The sequence below is a fragment of the Melospiza melodia genome, chromosome 2 (assembly GCF_035770615.1).
Source record: "Melospiza melodia melodia isolate bMelMel2 chromosome 2, bMelMel2.pri, whole genome shotgun sequence".
Taxonomy (NCBI): domain Eukaryota; kingdom Metazoa; phylum Chordata; class Aves; order Passeriformes; family Passerellidae; genus Melospiza; species Melospiza melodia.
Genome location: NC_086195.1, coordinates 103,485,058 through 103,512,154, shown reverse-complemented (window position 1 = coordinate 103,512,154; position 27,097 = coordinate 103,485,058).

Sequence of the window (27,097 nt, the reverse complement as noted above, 5' to 3'; positions counted from 1 at the left end):
GAAGCAATTACGAAGAGTTGATGAAGCAGCAGTCAGAGAACACCAGCTGCTTAACTATTGTGGGAGCTCTAATTACAATTCTTCTTGGGAGAGTGAATTACTCGTGGAGCGCTCTGCCCAGAACCCTCCCTCAGGAAGGAGTACGTGATTTTGTGCTGAAGGAAAACGCAGCAGGGAGAAGTGCGAGTCCCCTGTCCTCCTTCCTGGGCCAGGCAAAGCAAATCAAGTTTGCATGTGCAGTGCACTCCTCTTTACACACCCAGAGCAACATAGTACTGTCCTTGAGCTGTTAAAATATGGATCTCTAACAGAATAAAATGTGGTATTTCAGTATAGATATCCAGCCATTAAGATAAATCATGTCAAAAATCTTAGTCTTAACGGCTGCATACTATGCATTGACGTGATCCATCTTAATGGCTTTTCCTCCACAGCTGCTGCTATGTACTATGTCAAAGCACAATATTGAGCCTTTCATTTGAAGTGCTACATCTTATCAAACCCTCTTTTGCAGTTATTCAAATGTATAATGTCAGCAGATAGCATGAAGTTCATAAGTGGATCTTTGACAAGATGAATCACAACAATACATGGTAATGATTGCTAGGACACCAAGCAGGGCTTAGTAAGAGTGAAAAAGTTCCTGCATGTAAGCACATTCAATGAAATTCAAAAGGTTTTATTTTGCTTCATATTTAATACAGAGAGAATTAATTCAAACCAAATATGGACTAACCTGGAAGGATCCTTCCTGCATGTTAATGGAACGTCTTTCTCTTCTTCAGGAATGTGTAGCCCTCCTGATTAGAAGTGAATCTTTTCCAGCAAGGTTAAAAGGAATGTGAACAGCTTATTCCTATGTGCACTGCATGGGAAAGATAATGAGACCTTTCAATGGGTCATTGTTAAACTAGGGTTTTTTCCTGTCAAATCTTGCCAGGTTTATTTGAAGTTAAAACCACAGTGTGCCAGGTTTGACACTACTTCCATCAAGGGAGTCTTCCAAACAACATGAAGAGAAACTGCATGGGAAATTTGGTTCAAATCACTTTTGTCCTTTGTGCAACTGAGGAGACTTTAGAGCTACTGTCTTAATCCCATATCCACTATGAATACTGAAACCAAGAGACTCCCTTTGTCTTGTGCTTTCTCAGTACATATTTGCACTGATGCCTATAGCTGAATGTATAAAAAAGTGTTCTAAGAGCAGAGGTTGAGTTCATTCTCTGGTAGGGGAATGAGGACACTCTAGAATTTGCACTTCTAGAATTTCAGCTAATTCAACTGCAATAAGTATTCAATTAATACAGAATTGTTCATATGAAGCAGAACAGTTTTGCCTGTAAAAAATTAACAAGGATCACTAGAACACAGGCTCTTCTCAGAAACAGAAGCAGCAATTTGTTGCACGCTTCCAGGCAGGATTCAGAAGGACCACAGCTTGCACCATCCTAGAGCAAAGTGAGAAGAATCCACTCCCTGGACCTTCTTTTTGCTTAACAGCCTAAACAAAAATGTGAGAGAAAAACTAAGAAAAGAAATGCTGTTACACATGCACATTTAGGCAACTGGATCAAGTTCCTAAATTTGTATTTTTGCAAAGTGAATGTGCTATCTAAGCTCACATTTTGATTCATATTGACAGACTAGTCTCACATATCCAGTGACTAAGAAATCTGATAATATTTGTACTTTCTTTTTTTTTAATCAGTAAGCCAGACAGCTTGTTAATTGGACTAGAGAATTAAAGGCACTGGTCTCCGAAGCAAAATTAATCCATACAACTCTAGGCATTTTAGTCTTTTTACTTGATTCATTTACCTTTTAAACTGATGTTGTATTCTACAGTATATGGAATGGCACCAGGCACCTATTTGTGTGGCATGGGCAACTGAACCAAGGCCAAGGGGTCCAAATTTTTACCATAAGGAGCTTTAAATGCCTTTTTTTGCTTCCTATTGATATTAGACACAATTACTTCAACACTCTTCACCTCTTATCTCTGTATCAGGTCTCAGAAACCAGAAACAGGTAGGTCTACCAGCTGTCTTCCTACAAACATAGTGAACTCCTATGCAAGTTTTGGCCATACATAATGAATTAAGGAGAAGCTATTATACAGGAAAATTATATCTTATGTCACACATGGTAATAATACATGGTGGCAAATTTAAGTTCATAAACCATGACATAGAGCTGAAAACCCCAAAAGTCAGAATTTCCTATATGAAGAAAATTTTATGAAGCTTATGAGCAAAAATACTTGCTCATGACCAAGAATGAAAAGTTATGAATGAAAACACATTGTATATGTGCATGAGTGATTATGCATCTAAATCCACAGTAATATCAGCCAATAAGATAATACACTCAATTTATCTATATCTCTAAGCTGGGAACCATTTGAGTAGAAGATCATAATTTTGATTGACTAAATATGATGTTACACTGACTTTAATTTATGGGAAAATAACTGGAACATTTAAATTTTCCTTCAAAATGCCCAAATGTAGGTGAATAGTTTTCAGACAGTTTTGTCTTAAGGATACATTTCTTTGGTTTTTAAAAACATATCAGCTGTATATTTACAAAACTCTTCTACACAGACACATGAAATGTTCAGCACCTTTTATGTGTTTTGTATCATTGCAATAAGAAAGGCAGGACCACCCAAAAGACGCTCAAAAATTCAAGCTGTTTTTTTCTGACAAGGCAATGTCACACCCATGTAGCTGAAATTGAAATGGTGTGTCTGGAAGGAAAGTTCCCGTACAAAGTACAGATGAAAGCAGAGGGAACGCATCCAAGAGTCCCACACCTGCTGCGGGCCTTGGTGCCACCCTCTGTGAGATGAGTGGCACAGGGCCAACACTGTCACGCTTCAGCTGACAGAGAATAGGAGTTAATAACTGAAAAGAGTGTGGGGGAGGGTGGGGAATGGAAACATCCCATTTGAGAACAATTTCATGCATTGCCAATAAATGAATATTTGTGAAAGAGATCAGTTCCTGTCACCAACACTATTTTTAGCCTATACTGCACATTATTCATTTCAAATGTACCTAATAGATTGTATCAGGTTTTCTACCCAGGCTGTATTAAAGGTGTGAGTTAAAAGGATGCTAATTCTATGCAGAAAAGTCTGTTTGTTGCTAACAAACTCTTGCTGGACTTAGCACACTAACATACCTCCTAGAACCATAGAATTGTAGAATGGTTTGGGTTGGAAAGTACTTTCAAGATCATCTAGTTCAGCCCCCAGCATGGACAGGGACACATCCTGCTAGGCCAGGTTGCTCAAAACCCATGCAGCCTGGCTTTGAACACTTTCAGGGAGGAGGCACCTGCAGCTTCTCTGGGCAACATTTCCAGTGCCTCACCAACCTCATAGAAAAGAATTTCTTTCTTACATCTAATGTAAACCTACCATCTTTCAGTTCAAAGTGACCTATCACTACATGCCCTTCTAAAAAATCCTTCTTTGACTTTCTTGTAGACCCTACTTCATGTATAGGATGGCTGCTCTAAGGTCGCCTCAGCACCTTCTCTTCTCCAGGCTAAACAACCCCAAGTCTCTCAGCCCATCCTTATACAAGAGGTGCACCAGCCCTCTGATAATCTTTTTGGCCCTCCTCTGGACTTGCTCCAGCAGATCCATGTGCTGGACTGCCTTTGCTTTGCCCAGAGACCACTGCCCTTGGCACAGAAATGAGGAATTCCCTTTTTCCGGTTCACATATTGCTTGGTATGTGAAACAGTCACTACACACTGCTGAGATAGATGCCTAGTGTTGTGATTTCTTATGTGTACATGTCTAAATACACTTTCTTGTGAATGTCCCAAATTCATGGGCCTTTGGGAAAGGTGTCTGATATTTCTTATTGGCTTTTGGCTTTCAGATGTTACACCAAGAAGAAATTTACTTGTGGTAAGTGGAAGAAAATCCCCAGTGTCTAACACACTTCAAAACGCCCCTTACATTCTGAATAACAGTATAGTGTTCCAGGGTTTTAATAATGAAAAAAAATTATAAGAATGAATTTTTCAGTGTTACTTTTGAAATGTCTAAATGCCAATACAAAAAGTATGAGTACATAGACACTGAAAGTTTATTTTAAGGAGGTAGAAATATGCCAACATGACAAATGTTTTGTACCACAGCAGAACCTCTTCAGGGAATCAATTCAGTGAAAGGTGGAGTAAGTTTAGGGCAGCATGCAACTGAAAACAGAATAGACGAGTAAAACACAATAGCTGAGCATTCTTTAATTTTCACAGATAATAGACGTTTTTGTAGAAAGAGCTCCATCAGCAAATCCTGCTCATATTGTGTCTTCTGCTGCAATCCCTGTACTCCATAATGCACAATACATATTTTGTTACCCATTGCCCTGAGATAAAAAAATACCCAGATGTTCAGGAAGACACTTAGTGAAGAGCTGGTGTATATACTTCAGTGCATAGGAAGGATGGATGCTAGAGTAAATGAAGTGAATTATTTTATACCTTAAGATTAGTGTTTATGGAGTGCTAAAGCAAGCAGGACGCAATAAAATTATGAGGCAGCTAATAGAGGAGTACATTTTGCAAGATACTGAAAACAATAAAAGAATGAAATCAAAGTAATAAACAGTATATTCTTTTGTTCTGAGGAAGAAATTATTTTTAAAAAAAAACCCTTTCCTACATTCTATGAAAACAATAAGTAAATGTAGGCTGTATTTTACACACAACTTTAACTACACCATTTCTTGTTGAAATATCATATTTGAATATTGTTTTTCAAGGTAGATTAAAAAGCAATCACAGAAATTCCTGTGTATTTTCCTTGTTTCATTTTGCATTTTTAAAATTTACAATCCTCTTCTTACCTATGTGGAAAACCAGCAGGGATACTGTACTGATTCCTAATCATAGCAGTTAAAAATTTTGTAAGCCTGCAGAAGCATTTCTTGAGAGTAAAATAGAGCAAGTAAATACACACAAATACCTCAGTGAGAGATAGTGACAGATCACCCATTTCTGGTTTGGATATTCATTTTCAAAATAGAAAACATTAAAACACATATGAATTATTTTTTTAATCCTTCACAGATATGCAGTCAACATTGGTCATTAAGGGTACATAGATTATTTTATATTTTAAGCTTCTACTTATGCCGTTTTCAGCCAAGGCAAAGTTTGATAAGTGTGACCAGAGACCAAAGTCAAGTTACTTAATTCCCAATTGCTGCACCTTGCCCAGGAAAACAAAGTATCAAAATCCTATATTACTAAACTTTAAATATTCAGTGACCAGTTCAATTCCATACAGCTATTTAAGCAAGAAGTTGGGTACAAAACCTGGCATCTATATATTAGTATTGCATTTTTCCTTCAGAAAAAAGTCAGAGGAAGTTTTTCAAAGAATGTGATGAAATATGGAAGCGTGGAATATGTGTTCATGGTATTTGACACTCCATGTTTAAATGATTGTCTAAATAACATTGAGTCAAAATTACTGGGAGTTGATAACATAAAATAAAAGTGAAGCCTTGTGTGACAGTTTCTTTGAAAAGTACCAGCAGTTGGGCAAACCTATCATTAGTTTACTTCAAGGATTTATTTTAAAATTCAAAAAGTTGTGTGTCAAAGTCTAGATGAGTCTTATTTAATTATCATTTCTCAGAGCATATCACCTTTCATGGGAGATCAGATGAGGTGGATATTAATTTCTAGTTTCCTTTGGATTCCCTTTTTGACATGTATATTTGATTTGCAGATCCATTAACTAAAAGTCTCTGGACTAATCCTTGCCTTATTTGGCATATTAAATGCACAGCCAATTGTCAGATAATATGCCTGAAGGCATTGCTGTTTGGAAAAGGAAAATAATAATAATATTGTTACAAAAAGTAGACTGTTGAAAAATATAGAATCATGTTTCTCAAAAAAACCCCAAACTAGGAAATTTTCACATTTTTCAGGGAAATTTCTTATATAGGAAATCACAAGGGCAATCTGAGTTATATGGACTTTTTTGCACGCATTTATATACTTCCTAAGAGACATACATGTATTCAAAGTTTTGAACAGTTGTCATATTTTCCCAAACTGCTCCTCTACTATAGCATAGAATCATTGAGTGGTTTGGGTGGAAGAACCTTAGAGATCATCTGGTTCTACTCACCACCACCACCACCACCACCACCACGAGCAGGGACACATTTTACTGGACAAGATTGCTCAGGGCCCCATCCAACCTTGCCTTGAGCACTTCCACGGATGAGATATCCACAGCATCTCTGGACAACCTTTGTCATTGCCCCTCCACCATCACAGCAAAGAATTTCCTCAAAACATTTAATCTAAATATGCTCTCTTTCAGTTTAAAGCCATTCCCCCTATCACTACATGCCCTTGTAAATAGTTTCTCTCTATCTTTCCTGCAGGCTCCCTTCAGGTACTGGAAGGCTGCAATTAGGTCACCCTGAAGCCTTCTCTTCTGCATGGTGAACAACCCCAATCCTCTCAGCCTTTCCTCCTAGGAAAGATGCTCCATCCCTCTCATCATCTTGGTGGCCCCCTCTGGACTCACTCCCACAGGTCCATGTCCTCCCTGTGCTGGGACCCCAGAGCTGATGCAGCCCTGCAGGTGGGGTCAGAGCAGAGCAGAGGGGCAGAATCCCCTCCCTGTCCCTGCTGCCCACGCTGCTCTGGATGCAGCCCAGGACACGTTTGGCTCTCTGGGCTGTGAGTGCCCACGGCTGGGTCATGCCCAGCCCCTCACCCACCAGCACCCCCAAGCCCTTCTCTGCAGGGCTGCTCTCCATCTGTTCATCCCCAGCCTGTGTTGATGCTGGGGATTGCCCTGACCCAGGTACAGCACCTTGCACTCAGCCCTCTTAAATAACCAGGTAGAAAAACACTGAGAATGAAAATACTTTGCAAAAGCTGGATCTGTTCTACTTAGTGCTGAGGCAGGTTTCTCCGTGAGCAATGCTGTGTGCACCAAGATCCTTTGGGGCCCAGCACTGAGTTAATAGGTCATACTTTGGAAAATGAATGGGAGAGATGAAAAACCTTGAATGTATTCTCACCCTAGAAATTCTTTAAGAAACACATGATGGTCAAATTAAAAACTAAAATATTTTATATTTAGAAAAAATTGATTATCCCAGGAATAAACCCCATTTGTATTTGGGAGGACTTAGCAGCATCCAAAGAGGTGCAAGTGACACCTTTAAAAGGAAGGAAACCACTCCCATCCTCAGTCCAGTAAGGTGGCAGACAACAGGAGGTCCCAGAAGCTGCTCAAACATATCACCGACTTTTTCCAAAGAGAGCAAAGAATCCAAGGGAGATCATTTGGTAAATAACACACACATCATTCATATTCCATCTTTTTGTACATAGCTGATTCAAATTAAATCTTAAACACAATTATGAGAATATATATTACTCTAAACTGTATTTTTTTTTTAATGCAAACTTTTCAAACTTGCTTCACTTGACATCATGTCAGGTACTTAAAAGCTATGTTGTGTAACAGGAGTCCTTGACCTGCCTGTACAGAAAAGCAAGCACCTGACATGCATAATTCAACTCCCTAAAAATTGATATTGATCTAATACCACATGTTTTATCTCACTATTCAAATTCTGGTAGACTCCACAGAAGTCCTTCCATGTTATCTCTTATTATTAGATCCTATGCATGGTAAATAGACAACAAAATCTGCCACTGTTGAGTTGACTGGACCTACTATTCTTATTAGACTCATGTACAAGCTTAAATATTTTTTGTGCTGTGGTGTGCCATAGATAAGAAAATACTGGGTTTAGAAGCAGAAATCAAAATTCAGTTCAAGTAATTGATATATTTTTCTATATCTAGTTCACTGGGTTAATGTGTCCTCACCTCAATATATGGACATGGAATTGAATAAATCTTTTGCAGACGTCCTATAACACTGAATGGAAATGCTCTTGAGGTCAATGAGTAAATATGAAACCAAATTAATTTGATTCAGCAATTCTAAGGTGCATCATATTTTTCATTGTCCTGCAAATACTAGTTTGTGAAAAATCAGGGCATTTTCTCCTTCATAAATCTAAAACATAGCCATGCTAACCAGAAGATTTAGAAGTAGATTTCTAATTGTTTAATATGGTGGCTTGCTCTTATTACCTCACTTTATTATAACACCTAACTTCACTAAAGTATATTTCAATCCCCTCAGTGCCTTAGGGTATAGGACATATATTCTATAAAGAGGTATTTGCATGATTCCACAAGCGTGTATCAAACTTCTGACAGTGCACTGAAAATAATTAAAATGCATTTGAAAGGTCTGGCCCTGGGCTTTAGCTCCATTTTTTATAACATGCGTCTTGCTGCAAAATACAAAATCTCTGGTTTTCCAGACCACCCTATTGGAAGGATAGGGAGCACAAGTGTTACCAACCTCTACCAAACAATAGTCTTACCTGGGTTTTTTGAGGTGTGGTAACTAGATTTTTTTAGCAAGCTATCATATTTTTTTACAAAATTAATTACTTGTATGATAAATATTAAATCACAATAATTACTTAAGCTCTGCTTGAGACAAGTATTTTGCCCTTCAGCTGAACTAGTATAGTCCATGAAATGTTAAAGCCTCACTTATATAAAAATATAAAATAACGCTTCTATTTGGTGTGAATGGGAGAAGATTCTATAGGAATATTTTGGTACAGTAAGTATGCACAGTTTGGAGGGTGTTTTTTCCCCTTCCCAATTTGATTAATAGCAATAGTTTTCATTTACTAAATTATCTTATTATAGTATTTGTAATTTTCTGACTGTTCTTCTGTAAGAACATTAAACTGTATTTTCAGCTCTAATTACCAGCACTTCTCCTTCTGATTGCTCCTTGCACATCTGTCATTGAATTTATGTGCTATTGTTGTCTTTTTCCTCTCTCAGCATCCACATTTTTGTACACCCAAAAGAAACAATTGATATTGTATTATGGTTGTTTTTCCTGGAGAGAAATGTGCCTGCAAATGAGTCTATTGACTGCTTCATTTTCAGGCAAGTTATCTTGTAAAAAATTATGTGTGAGAACTGGTGCATTCATTATGGCTGACCTGCTGGGATATCAGCAATGTGGTAATTCAGGTTTTTTGCTTATTTTAAGCTCTGCATATAGCTGGCAACATATTTTGTTTATATTATTGATAATAAGCAGTATTTGTCTGGCATCCTTCCAAGGGAAGCACACTGACATAAGTTTATTTTATATCTCAGAACATATGCTATGGGTTTTTTACACTCTTTCTTCAATATAATTTCAGGAGATCATTGAATCACACATACAGAACTTGCAAGTTTGAAAGGATGATGATAAGATAAAATTTCCAATGCCTTCTCATTCAATTACTGCTAATTGTTGTTATATTCTGCTTGTCTGTGTGAAGCCTTGGTACCACAGAGAGATGGAAAAGGCCATTTCATACATGCAACACATTTGTGAAATGCAGAAACATTTAAAAATAAATAAGAAGAGATTTGGTACTGCATAAGGGGGAAGTATTGTGTGTGTAAGATAATTTTGTTTGGGCATTATCCAGGCAAGTCAAGACCTTGTGGGTTTATGCCTTACAGAGCATATCATGGCTGAAGCACCTGCCTCCCAGAAGCACTTATCTTGAAGGTGATGTATTCTCATCTTCCCCCTTCATAGCTCTGAAAATGAACCCCTCAGTTCAGCGGGATCAGATGGTAATAAATTCACATAATTACATACTTGTTAAGGAGGTTAAGGTTATTTTGTTTGGATAACGTGACTATAATTTATTTTGTCTGTAAGGTTTGAGTTTAAACAATATTAATGGTTAGTTAATGGCCTAATGAGTCAGCTACAAGCCATTTAGGCATGCAATGAACCTTTGATTTTCAGTGACTCCTCTAATGAAAGATCTATATGAGTGCCTGTCTACTGTCACAATAGAGATAGCAAGAGAGTCATCTAATCGATTGTGATGGCAAATCAATTGATCTGTAACCCTGTTTTCATACAGTGAAAAAGATATGGAGGAAACATTTTACTGTTCCTTTATTTCCAGCTGAATATCTATAAATAAAAGAGACAGTTCCCTATTTGAAAATATTCCCTTTATAACTGTGATTCAAAAGCAGGGAGAATCTGATTGATGTCCTATTTTATAGATGTGTCTGTTACTTTTGTCATTTCAGGAGATTTAAAGTTCTTAGAAATTAAATATATGATGCAGAACATCAGAGAGGCTTGCACTTCACTGTCATGTGTAAGGTTAAGGATTAAGATAAAGCTGATGTGTGCTCTACTTGTTCCTACTTCTGAACAGCATCCAAAAACTGCAGCAGGATGATTTAGAAAGAAATTTGGAAATGCCATTTATAAAGAAAAAGTCTTTGAACCGTCTTTTAAATAGAAAATGTGTTAAAGAATTCTTTAAGACAGCAGTCTATGATATTGATGCTTCTTTTATAGCCTGTTTCATGCTGTCCTGTGAGTTTCATTACATATTTTTCCTTTTGAATTTTGTCCTTAGAACACACAGATTTATTTTTATATCGCTGTTATAATCACAAACTATGAAAACACCAGCTATCATGAAGGTATGCGTTGATTCTTTCTAAGCACCTAAAAGGATCTTATCCTTTGTTTTTAAATAACTTCTTATTTTGGTTATGTGATTCTTCTCCTATCTTCAGATACCTCAAAAAAAGGACAGTTTTCAGAAATATGGGTCAACCTGTTCCTTTCCCTTTCAGAAAAAAAACAGAGATCTTTATGTAAGGCACCCCAGAAGGGGTTCAAAACAGCAGGGGTTCAAAAGCAATATGCTTAAGCAATATTTTTTAATTTGAGGCTTTCATCTTCTAAACAATTCAGTTCAAGGACTTTTGATACTGTGGATGACACAAAGCAGTGTATTCTATTGCTGCTGCATGCAACCTTGCTGCAAGGGAGCTGCTGCCAATCTTTTTGTTGCAGCGCCACAGTGCCTCATACTTGAATGGTTGACTGTGATGCCCACATTGAAAACACTTAACAGGGAGGGAGCCAAATTCAGGTTCCCTTTCCTTGCAGCTAGGAGCCCTTGCTTTATTAAATAGCTGACATTTGGCTGGAGCTGTCACATGCAGGATAGATGGGCAGGGGATAAACGTTTGCTGAGCGTACAGAGCGGCGCAAAATGACGGTGTGAGTTTGTAACCCGAGGCGATGTCTGTGCTACAGAAGGTGCCTGCAACTGCCCAGCTGACACCGAGCTGCCTCTGTGCATACACATGAACTGCTTTTGCCATGCAAAACAGTGCTCAACTTGCCTGCTAGGAATGGTCTCCTATCCACACCAGCTCAAGGTGGGAACTCTGGTTAAAAAATGGTGTGTGGCCTAGGCCAAAGCTCTTCTGTTCAGTGAGTCAACAGTAGAGACAGTGCTCTGTTACTGTCTTCAATTGAGGGTAGGCAGAGCCTGAATACCTAAAATCAGATACCAGAACACATATTTGTTTGTCTCATACCACTTTTACAAATGCATTTAATTGTCAGGTTTTCAAAGTGTTGCACCACATGATCAAAAAACAGTCTTCCTTTCAGATGTCTGGGCATGCCAAACCATATTCTCCTCACCTGCAAATGAATATCCTGTCTGACAATATGACCATTCACTGACAAACCGCAGTAACAGCCTGATCCAGCAGAAGACATCAAGTATCAGCAGTTTATAGATCTGATACCTCATGCAGAAACCTCTGATGGCTCTGTCCTCTCTATTTCAAATCACAATATGGAGATAGTCATCAGTTCCTCTGACAATGACCATACTGTATCACCATTCAAATCAATAGAAGAGAGATTTAATATCCAAAACCAAATTCAATTTGGTAGCTGTTGCAGAGAAAAGTCATTATGGATTATTTTGATTATTTGTTTGTCTGCCAGTTGAAGTGACTGCAGCCTGGAAAGGATGACAACGTGAGCATCAGCAGTGTAACAGAAAGTCAAGTACTTCAACCCACAGACCTATCACCCAAGGTTATTGCTTTAGCACTTCTGCTGATAGCAGTCATTGCTATAGATCACACCAACAGATGTACAGTCCCACTTGCCATATTTGTTCCCCAGTACTGTGTGATACAGAAACTGATAGGAAAGAATGAGCCCAAAATTACTCTTAGATGAAAGCACTGGAAGGCAACCAAAATTATTCCCCTATTTTTTTTTCCCCTAAAACCTCTCTACTGTTCTGCTGAGGCTAAAAAAATTTATGTCAGACTATTTGGTATAAAATCCAGCGCAGCATACTTCAAGATTTACAGTTCCCTTTCCCTGGCTTGTAAGATGTGCCTTAGCTGTTTTCCATATGGTCTTATCTCCCACATAGGATAAATCTGAATAGTATGATAAATTATATCCACTGATGCATTGTGGAAAATGTTTCTTCACGCATGAAAAGGTCACTTTTTAATCAGGGAAACACAGGCGCAAGTAATCCTTTTTTTCAAATGCACAATCTACTTCCTACTGATAATGTAGAACTTGGAGAGGACTAGTGCCTGTATTTTAGGTTCAAGTTCAGGCAATAAGGCTAGAGATTTAATCTCCATTATTAGCCCTAGGTCAGACCCTGATCTCAAGGCTCAGCTGCCTAAGCATAGACATTCTACTGCATTTAATTTCCAAGACATAGGATTTGTAGATTAAGCCACTGAATAAAGCTATACAGACCTGGGATTTCTCCAGTTGCATACAGTGCACACCTAAAATTAGATAAGTGTGTTCATGTGTGCAACAGCCATGGGCCAATAAAGATCAGAAGTGCATGTCAGGAGCCTGACACTCCTTCTGCACCTCTAGAGGACATAGATGCCTTACCATAGATGTCATAACTTCCAGTCCCATCTGAAAATCTTGGACTACACATGGCAGGACAGCTGCATGAAGTGTAATGGTGAAAACAAGTAACAGGGGCAAAATTCAGATATAACACAAACACCTGCTGGCATGTTAGATGCCACATGATTACGAGGTTTTAGACAACCTAGTTAGTGTCGAACTGCTGTCCCAGAAGGACACAGGTCTCCCATGCATCCTACATCATATCCCTAAACTGATTCATAATGACCTGTTCAGATGCAGGAATGTAAGGCTTTTACCTACACACATATTTTCTGGGATAACTGTTCTAGGGCAGATGCATAGGATTTAGTGATCTGACATAAAACCATGATGTCTGAAGAAATTTGGTGTATAAACATTACTGTTTGCAGGGCATTCACTTGCTTCAGTAGGAAGCCGGGGTTAAAGAACCTTTAGTGGATCTTACAGTGGTACTCTCTGTAGCAGTCCATGTTTGAACCAATACATTAAACGATGTGAGTCTCACAGTGGCCTTTATCTTACATGGGGGCCTGCAGCTACAGGCACAGTCCACATTAAACAGTACAATACTTCCTTTCTTTTCCACAATGTACATAATTCTGGGATAGTGACTACTTTGCTGCTTAACCCAATAGGCCATCATTTCCAAATAGAAATATTATTGTCTTCTAAATGGCATATTAAAAAAATTTACACTGATCTTCATTGCTCTTCACATATTTCAGTTCATCAGACAACGTTAGAAAGCTGTGGCTTTGGACATCAGAAATATCAGTCAATATATTTATCTTTTCTGAAATAATCAGGTCAAGCACCTTATGAATATTCCATCCACTGTCACAAAAAATGTGTACTGAATGTGCAGAAAACCAGTCTTTGGAACTGGCAGAGCAAAGTGAAAAGCACCAGTGAAAAGTGAATCACCTAAACACCTGACTAGATGTTCCTTTTTGTGTACTTTCAGCTCTTACAAGGATGGCTGGCCTAAAAAATATACATCCTGTTTCTTGGTACACTCCAAGTTCAGTTATATTCAGGTGTGTCTATAGGAATAGAGAAAATCTTCTTTGATGTTAATACAGCATCAATTTATCCCTCAGAAAGATAAAAATAGTTTTAATCCATAAATGTTAACAGGTTTTCCTTATATTTTATAGTTCCATGAATTTAGTCTTTTGCATTTAAAGTTTTCCAGCCAATTAACCTAGCCAATGAAGTTTCTAGCAGTATCAGGAAAGACTATGCTTAGCTAATTCGTGAGCCTTTTGTGTAAAAGTGTAGCTCAAAGAAACTGATCCAATTATTCCCCCCTCATGGATCTCTCTCTCACCTTTTTCTCCCCTCAGTTCTCCACTTCATCCTTTTGTTTTTGAGGAAAGGGCAATGACATGTAAGAAGAAATAGTAGCTCATCTGTTATTGATGAAGAAGCAGCACGTAAAGATAACCTGCGATCTCCCGGAAGACCACAGCGAAGTCAGATGGCACTCTCTGATTTGTATTCTCATTTCATACTTATCCTCAAGGAGTCAGGACTTCATCTCACACAGAAAAGTTTTTCATATTTATTAAGTTTTGCTCAGGTTGTTCTACATCTTTTTGTTCAGAATTTCTCTGTCTGCCAGCACAGACCTTCTTTTATAGGACAAAACTGTTGTTACCTCTTTGAAAAGAGGTGTTAATTGGAAATACCACTAAGACATTAGAGAAGCAAAACCCAGCAGCTGAGTCTCACTAGTTAAATCATTGCAGCTTTTATCAGGGCAGTGAGATGACCTTGGCTATGTTCCAGGTGCCCACTAAACTGCTCTACCAGTCCCCTTCCTCAAAAGGACAGGGGAGGCAGAAGAAATTATAAGAAGCCTGTGGGTTGAAATAAGGAAGGAGATCACTCAGCAATTATCATAACAAGCAGAACAGACTGAGCTTGGGGAAATTAATTTATTTTGTTGCCAATCAAATCAGAGTAACATAATGAGAAATAAGGAAAAAAATGTAAAATATTTTCACCCCACCCTCCATCATTCCCAGGTTCAGCTTCACTCCTGACTCTTATGCTTCCTTCCCCTGAGCAGCTCAGAGTGATGGGGCATGGAAGCTGCAATCAGTTCATTATGTGCTCTCTCTGTCACTCCTTCCTCACACTCTTCCTCTGCTCCAGCATGAAGTCCCATGCGTAGGAGTCTTCTGCTAACCTGTCCAATGTGAATCCTTCCCACAAGCTGCAGTTCTTGCAGAGCTGCTCAATCATGAGTCCATTCAATGGGGATCAATCCCTCAGGAACACATTGTTCCAGTTTGGTTCCCCCCCGCCAGGGTCACAGGTTTTGCCGTCCAACCTGCTCCAGTGTGGGCTCATCTCCACAGGCTGCAGTTCCTGCAGGAACCTGCTCTGGCCTGGGCCCTCCCACAGGCTGCAGCCTCTTTCAGGGCACATCCACATGCCCCCATTGAGGTCCTACATGGGTTGCAGGTGGACACCTGCTTCACCAGGGACTTAGATGGGCTGCAGTGGAATAACCAGCCTCACCATGGTCCTCACCATGGGCTGAAGGGAATCTCTAATCCAGTCCTTGGAGTACTCCTCCTTCACATTGGTGTGTGAAAGGCTGTTTCTCTCTTATATTCTCTCTCTTCCAGCTGCTGTTGTGCAGCAGTTTTTCTCCCTCTCAAATATGGCATCACAGATGAGCTGGTTTACACATATTAACCACGATAATAGAGCTCATCCCTAGCATCCTGTGTTAATTAAAGTCCAAGTGAAAGTTTCCAATTCCTCTTTAATTCTCAGATTATAGCTTGAACAGGCTGTCTCTGTAAAGGGATCCCTTCCCCAATGGCATCCATACCACCCATCAAGTGAGTATTCTATCACTTAATTCTGGTTGGTGGTCTCTTGATTTCTACTGGTTTGCTCTGTCACTGGGCTGAAGTTACCTCATTCTCTTGAATATGTTGCCTTGATCCTTTTTGTCTTCTTTCCACTTGCATCTGCCAGGTGCAGCTGGTTGTGTGACTTTAGCTCCTCGTGTTAAGCTAGTAATGGTAAATGAGAATATTCAGACACAAGAATATAGATAATCACATTTCCCTGTGAGAGTACTCACTTTAATGTTTTTTTAAGGACTCCTGTTCATATACAGAAGGGATTTTTTATCTCTTCAATACCTTCAATGCTTCCTCAATTTCCATTGAATTATCACAGTTTCGTAAAATATTACAGTTTTAAGAAGAGCTCTCAGAGAACATGTTTGTCAATGTGTGGTTGAGCCTGTTTTGGCAATGGTTTTGCCCACTGTTTTTAATGAAATAAGAGAAAGAGTACCAAAACACCTATACAAATAAGGATTAATTCCAGAATCAGGGTAACCCATTCTATTTGAAGAAGCTCATCTTATCTTTATAGAAGATCATTTTAACCCAATAATAAAACATTGAAAAGGTCTCGTGCTAACACTTCTGCACTGGGAAGTTGGTGCCACCTGCATGCCCAACTCCAGTCTGTGTATCTGGCTGTGCCTTTTCTTGTTATACTTTCCCAGCCCCAGTACCAATGATGCTTTTCTCAGCGACATTTTATTGCAGGATAACAAGTTTTAATCTCCAAGGTAGGATTGACAGAATACGGCAGGGTAAACAGTGGTGGATCTAAATGATTTTTTTTGGGTAGACATTTAACATGGAAGAGGTAGATCCAGTCATACATTTCTGCAACATTTATAGCAATACCAAAAGATAATAATACAGGATACAGACCCTCCCATTTAATGTCCAGCTTTGTTTTGTGAGAGTGGACTTCTATCAGTATTGCACATCCAAACTGGATTGCATTCTGGCTGCTACTGGTTGAAGCAATCTGGCTTGTGCTGTATCTTCTTGTAGGTCTTTTTGCATCACAAATAAAACTTTTTTAATTCATCGATCTCTATCTAAGATGCTGGTCCTAATGAGGACAATGGTTATGGGAACACCTAAAGTGCCTGCCTGCCAAACACTCTTTCTGCTGGTGACAAACCTGGAGTTTAGTGAGGGGTATTTCTAATAATTCATAGCACTGTTTCTAAAACTTCCGGTCATTTCAAGCCTACCTGATTACAAGTTAAGGCATTTTACTTTTGAGAGTCCTACTCATTCTTTCTATGAATCCAGAGGACTGTGGATGATATGAAATGTTTAGGTATCACTATATTCCTAAAATTTTATACATATTGTTTAACATTCCTGTTGAAAAATGAGAACCTCTATCTGATTCTGTGGTTTCAGGTATTCCTTATCTGGGAATGATTTCCCGTACGTGGGTTTTGGCAATTGTATCCAGTAATGAACAAGATCCTTCAGAGAGATTCTTAAAAACAAGATTTGATTAACCTATGTACCAAGGCACAATCTTCAAAACCCTGTACATATATATGTTGTCAGTGTATCTTCTAGGTTGCTTAGGTATCAGAATTTTCACTGTTACTGCTTGCTGGCACCCAGCATTCCCCAAGGAACAATTACTACGCTCTTGGCATTAATACACAATAGTGTTGGAAATATGAAGTGTAAGACAGGATGTTTGCTGTCTTTTATAATATCCTATTTCATCACCCTTTCTAATAATGCTTTGGATAATGCACTCATTGTGCAGAAGAATGGACTTTGGCCACACTGTTTAGGGGGAAACTTCTCTGTGTTTCCTGAATGGAAAGGTAAATATCTGCAAGTGCCACAGAACTCTGCCAGACAAAAGAAGCTATATATAACAATCTTTACATTCTCTGACTGACTTGAACTTAGTTTCTTGCTTTGTAAATGTGAGATTTTGGGAACCTGTAATGGTGAGCCAAGTTTAAAAGTACAAACAAGATCTGGATGCATTTAGAGGTACAAAAGTCCTGAACAAACTCCAGTAAAAGCAGTGAAGTTTATTAAAATTTGTATCTTGAGCAGAGAAATGCTCTGCAGGCTTGAGGAAAAAAAAATAATAATTACAAAGAAATAAAAACCCAGAAATCTTTCATGGAGTGTCACTAGGTTGGTGAGTATGACTAGCAGACTTTCCATAAGACTCAAAGGTATTTTAAGCAGCCCAAAACAAGCTAAAGGGCTTTTTCTTCCAGTGTTCATCTAGATGCTCTTCTTGTTGAAGGTTAATAGATTCTCTCACTGTCTCTATTTCTTCAATGTTATAAATTGTTTTGAGTAATTACATACTAACAATAAAAATATTCAAAAGTGTCTTAAAACATAGATTAATATGAAACACCTTTGAGTATTAAGATAAAAAAAGGATAGATATACCATTCACAGGAAAGTGAATTTTTAAAAAGCTATTTGTTTTTTACACAGCCTTACATTTAGCAAATTTGAAATTTAGTTCTAGTATCAATAATTCCCCTTAAAAAGACACTTGTCAGGGAGTATTGCAGAGACCATCTAAGATGTATTTTTAATTTGAAACTATGACCATTTTAAAGTATGACACTATAGTGTACCAGTGCTAATTCTAAAAGTTAGTGTTCAGTTCATCAGCTCAAAGAAAGATATATCCATGTGGGTCCAATCAACATGACTTACTTTTTTAATTTCACATATCACCTACCTGAAGCAATGAACTAAACTGAGTGGTCCTCTGCTTTCCTCAGGCTGCAAAATATTGAGAACAGAAAGCATTACACTAATTACTTCAACACAAAACAAATTACTGACACTAGTAATCTTCCATGGAGCTGAATAGAAGCAGAAGTTAATAAAAGTACTGAGACTACAAAAGTCTAAGCTTACTGTAACAAAAAAATTTGGATGAAGCCCTCCAGATCACCTGCTCTGGGAGACATAAAAGCACTGAAGTTGCTGTTTACTCATTTTAAGTTTGTCTATATGAATATCCCATACCAATAAGGAAATTAATATGTGAGGTTGAGTTTTAGCTGTTGATACAAACATCTACTGGAGGTGTTTTCTCACTCACTTTCTCCCTCACTGGACATCCACTGTTCCTTTTGAAGCAGCCTATTGTCACACATACAGAGTGCCAGTCAGAAATACTTCTGATGCTCCTTTGAGACTGTTTGTAAGACATTTATACATCACAGCTTGTCTGTTACAGACTAGTGGATATAAGATCAGTAAGGCATCTCACAGTGGTTCACATTGCTGGCAGCTGTTGCTTGACTAGAAAACTTACAAAAGCCATAATTAAGTGAAGAACTAGGATTCCACATACAGAGGAAGTCTTGGAAATTTAGAGTATGCCTTCAGAAATCAATCATGTGCTGACTCATTGTGTATAGCAAGTAATAGCAGAAAGAATATTGGAAAAGTGAGTTTTAAAAATCAATTTGTATCTTCTTTATGGCAAATTGATTCTTTGCGGTTTTTAAAACCAGACACACACACATAAAGAAAAAAAAAGAAATCACAGGAAAAAATTCTAAACATATCATCTTTGGGTTGTTCAAAATTATTGGGAGTAAGAGGTGTGAAGAAAGTGTTTTAAGTGGTAACATAATTTGCTAGAAATAGCTAATTACTGGCTATTTCAGTACCACACTGTTTAAATTTATACTGTTACTGTCATTCAGATGAAAGTATATATGAAGAGGAAGAGTGGTCCCTCAAATATGCTAAACCTAATTAAATAAGTAGATTTCTGGTTGTTTATCTTATTGATTTTCAGCCTAAAAATTGGGCCTGGCAGAGTTGGTCAAACTGTTTATTCAGTAAAGGGAAAATGAGATCACTGTAAAGTCAAATAAAGAATTGTACAAAACTCAAATACCCAAATGGTAAAACCATTCATATCATGTTTCTCTGTTACAACTTAGTTTTAATACTTCTGCTACATTTCATTACTGAAACTTTTCCAGGTAATTGTTGCGATTTTCCCATCACGCTTTCTTAAGGTAAATACACATTAACTCCCTGATCCTCTGCAAGTGTAATTTTGTCACCTTTGAACGGTGCGCTGTTGTTGGATTGTGCCCCTCATCATTTACTTCACTGTAGCAAAACAGGTGCAGGTTGCATGCAGCTCTTATAAAGAGGCAGTGAAACATTGCAATCTTGTTTTCAGGACCTTAGACTCTGCATGGGATTCACCAGACCAAATGTTCAGACCGGGAATTTTTATATTCTCTTGGTCCCCCCAGGCTCCTTTTACAGCCTCTGGAGAGAAATCATAACTTCTTGAGCAGACACTTCCTAAAGCAGACTTCTAAAATAGATGGGATGAATTGCCTTAGAAATGACTGTTGCTTTCCACTCATTGTAAAGGATCCCAGGTGACAAGTTCAGAAGTAGGTGGTTAATATTAGGAGGTATCAATGCCAATGTAATTGCAGAGAATTGTCATGTGTGAAATGCAGACCAGTTTATTATGAGATTTTTTATGCACTCATAGGTGAAGGAAATAAATAAAAGAAATAAACCCCAAACATCAGGTGTGAAATTTTTAATAAGTGGGGTTAGTGGGCCACTTTGAATTTGGAATAAAGAGCTGAAATATTTTAAGTTTGTTTTGGTGCTTATGTATGGGTGTAATATATTTAAATACCTTTATGAACAATCATCAGTTGGAGACACATCTGCCAATGTCATTTCTGCACATAAAATCGATCATTTTAGGTGTAGATTTCTAAATTCTGTTTAAGTTCCTTTCTCTAGTTTTTCTTAGGGTCAAACAATAGGAAATACTACCTTTAGGCACTAATGAAGAATATAAAACATCTCAATCTAGTGGTTGAGATGTGTGTATTTTGGGAACTGCAATTAGACTACAGGAAATCTTAATGGGAAGAGGAAGACCAGAAAAGCTAGTGCTGAAATAATTTATTGGAGTCAGCAAGTTGATTAAAAATAATGCTTTTTCATTTTCGTGAGAGGGAAAGCAGTAATGAAATCATATGGGTTCAAGGGCTGTCAGAATTGGTAGAGCTGTGCTTCTTTTTCTGAAGGTATTGCAGTTATAAGGGAGAAAAATAGGTAAAATTTGAGAGATCAGCTCCCACAGAATTTGACTGCTGGCAACAAGCTGAGCTTGGCAAGTAATTTAATGAAGTTGCCTGGTGCCCAAAGAAACTAACTGCAGTAAAAAGTGGCTGAACAGATTCACTTCAGAAAGAAACCTCTCAAAGCAATGATATTTAGGGAAACACAAGTGGATTGGATCTGTGCTACTGCCAAAAATGTATAGCCAGACAGCATCATGATGGTCAATATTTACACAGGTAAAGGTCTTCAAAGACACATGCCTAGAAATGATCTTACAATCCTGATTGATTGATGCTCTGATCCCCAGTCCCTGAAGTGCTGCTTCTGGAAATGATATACAAATACCGTGGTCTGTGTTAGCTCAAAGTGCTGGCAGGTAAGCCAGGTACAGCATTTTGGGAATATATACAAGCACCAGCTGCTGCTTGCTATCTATTCTTTAAACCATCTGGTTTGGAGCACACACTACAGAGCAAAAAATTCAGGTAATTGCTTGATCAATTCTGCCATCTAATGACTGCATTCAGACAGTGCTTTCCATTACTGCTACATGCTAGTTTTTACTGAATCAGACTTTCTGCTGTCTGGCATATATTTCTGCTCCATCTCAGGTTCTGTAGCAGGGATTGTTGTGCTCCCATAAGAGATATAACCATCCCGCAAAATGTAATTTTTCCTGTGGCTTCTTTACTCCAGAAAGTGAAGAAGGTAGGTTCCCTGCAGTGCTGTGTGACTGCAGCTCAGAGGAGATGCTGCTATGAGTCAAGACCACCTGGTAAGTAAAATCCAAAAAACTTCAAAGACCCTCCAATACCAAAATCCCAGGAGGAGACTCCCTCTGGACCTACTGTGGCTTTGAAGGCAGACCCCCCCCTTTTAATCCTCGCCCCTTCCTTATTGGAAAGCTGAAGAAATACCTCCCACTGTGCCTCAGGCTGATTAAAAAAATACACAGGGAAAAAATGAAGTGATTATTTGTACTCACAAAGAAACTATATGAAATGCACATGGTTATTCCAAATTTTTTAATACATGTATTTATAAACATACATTTGTCTCACATGAAAATATACATTTTAATCGCACCAAGATTTTTTTTAATGGGCTGCTTGCAGACAGAATGTGATGTGCAGTAATAAAATACAGTCACTCAGCTGCAAATACCATCCTTCACTTCCTGTACTCCCTCTTTCCATAACTGCACACTTCTGGGGAAAGATATGCTTTAATATTTTGGAAATAGCAGAAATTAATTAATGTATGAGTTTTTCTAAGAATGGGATAAGCAAATTTCTCTTTTCTTTTCTTTTCTTTTCTCTTTTCTTTTCTTTTCTTTTCTTTTCTTTTCTTTTCTTTTCTTTTCTTTTCTTTTCTTTTCTTTTCTTTTCTTTTCTTTTCTTTTCATTTCTTTTCTTTTCTTTTCTTTTCTTTTCTTTTCTTTTCTTTTCTTTCTTCTCCTTTTCTCTTTTCTTTTCTTTTCTTTTCTTTTCTTTTCTTTTCTTTTCTTTTCTTTTCTTTTCTTTTCTTATTTGTTTTATTTTTTATAGAACACTATGCTCAATGAAATTTTGTTTCTGCTTGAAGGATTCACTGCAAAAAAGAGAATTTTATATATTTGTGTAGTTGGTTATAGCTGGCTTCATAGGATCTTTAAGATGAAAAAAAACCAAAACCAATGTGAGAGTTCTTCCATTAAAATAAACATTTAGAAATCATAAATATTTGCTGAATTGTTTTTTAAAATTATGTTTTTCAACAAGCATTGCTCCTTGCATTAAAGCTAAGCATTGTGAAAACACTGTGAGAGGGCAAAATAGTAGGCAATGGAGTAATATTTTTTCACATTTTCTGATCTTTATTGTAAAAATACACCACCTATTAGAGAAGCAGCAGCCTCTGACCGAGGTAGTACAGGGTTTCATGTGTCCTAACCTACCAGGCCACTATGGCTTCTCAAATCAGAAGCCCCTTAAAATACTTGAAAGATCTGAAAATCTACAAGTGCAATAGAAAGCATGTAAAAGGAGATAATCTCTAGCACAGCTGCTGGAATTTTGGTTTGGTGGGTGTCCAAATACCTGAGCTACCAGACTTGCTGTGCACACCTGGAGGTGCAGTTGACCAAATAGAATAAGCAGAAAGTGAGACACTGTTTTTAAAATGGTACCAGAATTGGTGGAAGCAGAAATCCAAAGCTGGTAGCACCTCAGTATTTCTTGTGTAACTATATGTGTAGGCTACCAGCAAAGCAAGGCCTTCTACTAAAACACTACCGCCCTCTGTCTGAAAAATGGAGTCCTAAGATATACTGATTCCTGAGTTAGAAGGGAAAATCTACATGCCAAGAGGTAAGACAAAGAAATACTGAGAAAAAATGATAGGTGTTTAGTGAACAGAAAAACAGTAAAAGAAATCTTGATTTACTTCTCATCTCAGATAATTTGCCAGATATAACATTAGTTTGTTGAGAGTTAGTCCTTCAGGATTTTCATGAATTCTACCATGAAGCATATTCAACATGTTCAGTGGCTATATCTGACCAATGCACTTTTTATGTATGTACTAAGCTGACATCAAGAGTGATTATCATACATGGTCAGGCCAAATTTAAATAAGTAAACTAAATTTCAATAGTTCAGGCAATGAACCCTCCTGGTGTGGAAATTTCTGTTATATTCCTTTATCCTAGGTAAAAAAATTATAAATGAGAAAAAAAAGAAGAAGTAAATAAATTTATGCTTTACCAAAAACATAGACATCTCTGAGCTGCCCCTGATAGATTACCTAGGAAATGAACATCATGGATCTTTTCCAGAGCCAAGTCACAACCCAGAAGCTGGCTCTGTGACCCAAAGTTCAGGTGTCCATAACCTAAAACTGTATTTACTATGTGTTTACCCATTGATTGCTGGAATAAAATACCTCCCTTGTTCCTGAGCCTTGTAGATAAAAAAGCAGAGGAGACTGGGTATCAATGGCTTCTCCTAATCACAGATGATTCATCAATGCTTATGAAACAAACCAAACAACATCCTAGCAAAGGCCAGGAAAAAATCAGAGCAATAGAGGACTTGACCAGGCCAATAAGTTGGCTGTCAGTGGCTGATGCTTTTCTACCCCTTCAGCTTTGCTGGTCCAGATGATTTGTATTTTAACAGCAACTCTAGCTGTAATTCAGCTTAAAGGCAACACCTCTCCATGAAGGGTTTTTTAACTGTAGAGTAGGTGGAATCACAATCTGCATGCACTCCAGCAATTTACGATATGGTATTACACCTCATTTCAGTAGTGACTCATTTAGTCTAGTAGACTAATAGTGATTTGCATCAACCTTTCCACCTTCATCAGTTCATTGCCTGATTTTACAGTCCTACCCACAGATGATATTTTACTTTCTTATCTAGGCTGGTAATTGTTTCATATTATACAATGGACGTTCATGGAAGGTTTAAATTCAATGTAGACTCAGGGAATAAATAAAAACAATAAAATTAGTTATATATATAGCTTAATCCATGAAAATGTAATTTTTTCAAATAGTCTCTAGGTAGAAATAAAGTTTGTCCCTTTTTTTTATGCTGAAATTCCAATGTTGTTTTTGTTGCAGTTTTTTCCCAAATAAAAGTACAATCTTTTCCTTTAGAAAGCTTGAGATTTTTTCATCAGTTCTGGTTTTGACAAGGTTGGAAAAGCTATCAGCTGAAATACTAAATCGATCACATGAAAATAGAAAATATAATACTACACTGCATGACAGAATATAAAAACCAAATTAAAGTGAATTATGAAACTGAAAGAATTTTTCATTCTTTAAATGAAATATCTAACAAAGAACAAGGAAAATATTTGCACACTGGTGAGACAAAATGAGAGGGGAAACAATCCATTTATTCTTTACTCTTTGAGAAATGTTATCAAAAGACATTTTATTCTGCAGTATTTCCCAGAAAAACATTGTATGGGGTGGAGAGAGGGAGTGTTTAGAATTCCTCTCTGAAGAACAGATGCTTTGACCAACTTTGCTTATGGTCAGTATCCATTATTGAAAGAGGCATTCATATGTAAGGATTCTACAAGTGAGATAAGGATCCAGCAGCATGAAGAACAGACACTGAAACAGCCCCTGAGAATTCATAACTTTATATTTTCAGGAACAAGTCATAAGCAAGGATGCAAAAGTCTGTACCAGCAACAATGAACATCAACGTGGAATCAGAAGAGTCACTATATGTGACTTTTCTTCCAGGTATCACTCTCAGCTTGAGGCAAACTGACCCTCTTACCCAGGAGACTTTTTGAATCTCCAGAGAAAAGTGCTGGTGTTTTCATTCTTGCATGCTCCAGTAGGACAGATAAGCTTTTCTTTTTCATACTGGTCTCATTGATTTTGTAAGCGCTGTAGAAGTAGATTTTGATGCTTGGACAGTCTAGGGCTCTCCACAGGATTTAAAATGTCTTAAATACTTTTCTTGTTAGGCTCCTGCATTTCTGTTTCTTCCTTTCACTTTATTGCCCTCTTTGATGTTCCCTAATCTTTGTTGACCTTTTGAATACTCCCCTGAGGACTGGTGATTCATCTTAGGACCTAATCACCATTTTCTGATGGCTCTCCAGCCTTCTTAAAGGTCCCCTAACTGCTGCCAGCTCAAGCATGTACACTTTGAAGCTCTCCTGCTCATCCACTTTCCTTCTTCATAGAATGGTTTCCCTGCCCGTTTCTCAGCTTCCCTGTGCCTGTATATATACACATGGGAGAAGATGTCTACAAAGAGGTGGAGAGCCTGAGGGGATTCTTGGTAAGTTGGCTGGTGTTCAGGACCCAAGGTTTTGGTAGGCAGAAGCCCATGAGAAAGGGCAGAGAAGAGACACAGATGGAGAATGGAATTTATATGAAACTGACAAACAAGCAAGAAAAAAGTGGAGACATATATTTCTACAAAAACTAGATCAAGATGGGTGAACAGCAACAAAACATGAAGATTGACACCTCCTCACTATGAAGCCTTGTTAAGCTGCAACATTTCAAACTAAAAAAAGCCCACAAAACCTCACACAAAACCAAAACAAAAACAAACAAACAAAAAGAACAACAACAACAACAACAAAAAAGAAAACCGTCTAAAATAGCAGATAAATAACATTGTTGAACTACTTTCTACAGTACAGCACAGACAGACCATTGTCAAAGGCTATTTGTCTTATTCCACAATTCCATAAATACTTTTCAAAGATCAACAACCATCAGGCCACGCTGGGCCACTGACTTTTCTCTGCAGGATTGTAATTCATGTATAAAATAGAAACAGATATCAACCCCAGAATAAACAAAAATGCACTAAGTTGAATACAAGAGCTGCCACTTATTAAGAGGTTAAAAACAGTTACACACAAAACATAACTGACAAGCAAGAAAGAGAAGACAAAACACAGAAGGATAATTTGCACCTAATAAAAACATGATCACAAGGAATCCCACTTCCACAAGGAAGAGTGAATAACTTATGCTTAAGCGCCATCCTATGACATGACAGATCTCCAGCAGTACATGCTGCATAGAAATAAAGCAATATTCCTCTTGAAACATATTTCCCATTGTCTTGATACAGATGTGCCTTTAGGGTAGGGCTTGTGTTTCTGAAAACTGTGGTTTACATAATATTGCCATCTAGTGGCACAACGGTCAACTCCAAAACATTCCTCTTTGGAAGGAAGGTACTGTTACAAGACTTATACACTATTGGAAAAAAGAGTTAACAAAAATAGAGTGCTTACAACAGCACACCAGGAAATGGAGTCTAGTCGTCAGGACAACAGATGCCCCAGATATTCAGTTAATTGTTAGTGCATGAACACACTTCCAATGGAACACCTGAAGTATTGGGAAAAGTCACAGACAGGACATGCCAGCAATATGCAATACACAAACAGCTTCTAGCTGATAAATAATAATAATAGCTAGAGAACAATAAACATCCTACCAATTACAATATGGTAATTGACATATATAATAATAACACGGATCACCACCTCCAATAAGCTGAACACAAAGTGCACACTGCTCTTGGTGGTTAGGAAGCTCCACCAGAAACATCTGTCCCCTAGCCTGAAAACCTGATGGATGGCTTAAGCAGGGAAAGCTTAAAAGCAACATAAATGTTCCTCAGATCCAACCTAGGTGTCTCCCAGTTAGTCTGACTTTATCATCCTCCATTCCCTTGTCAGTCATCAA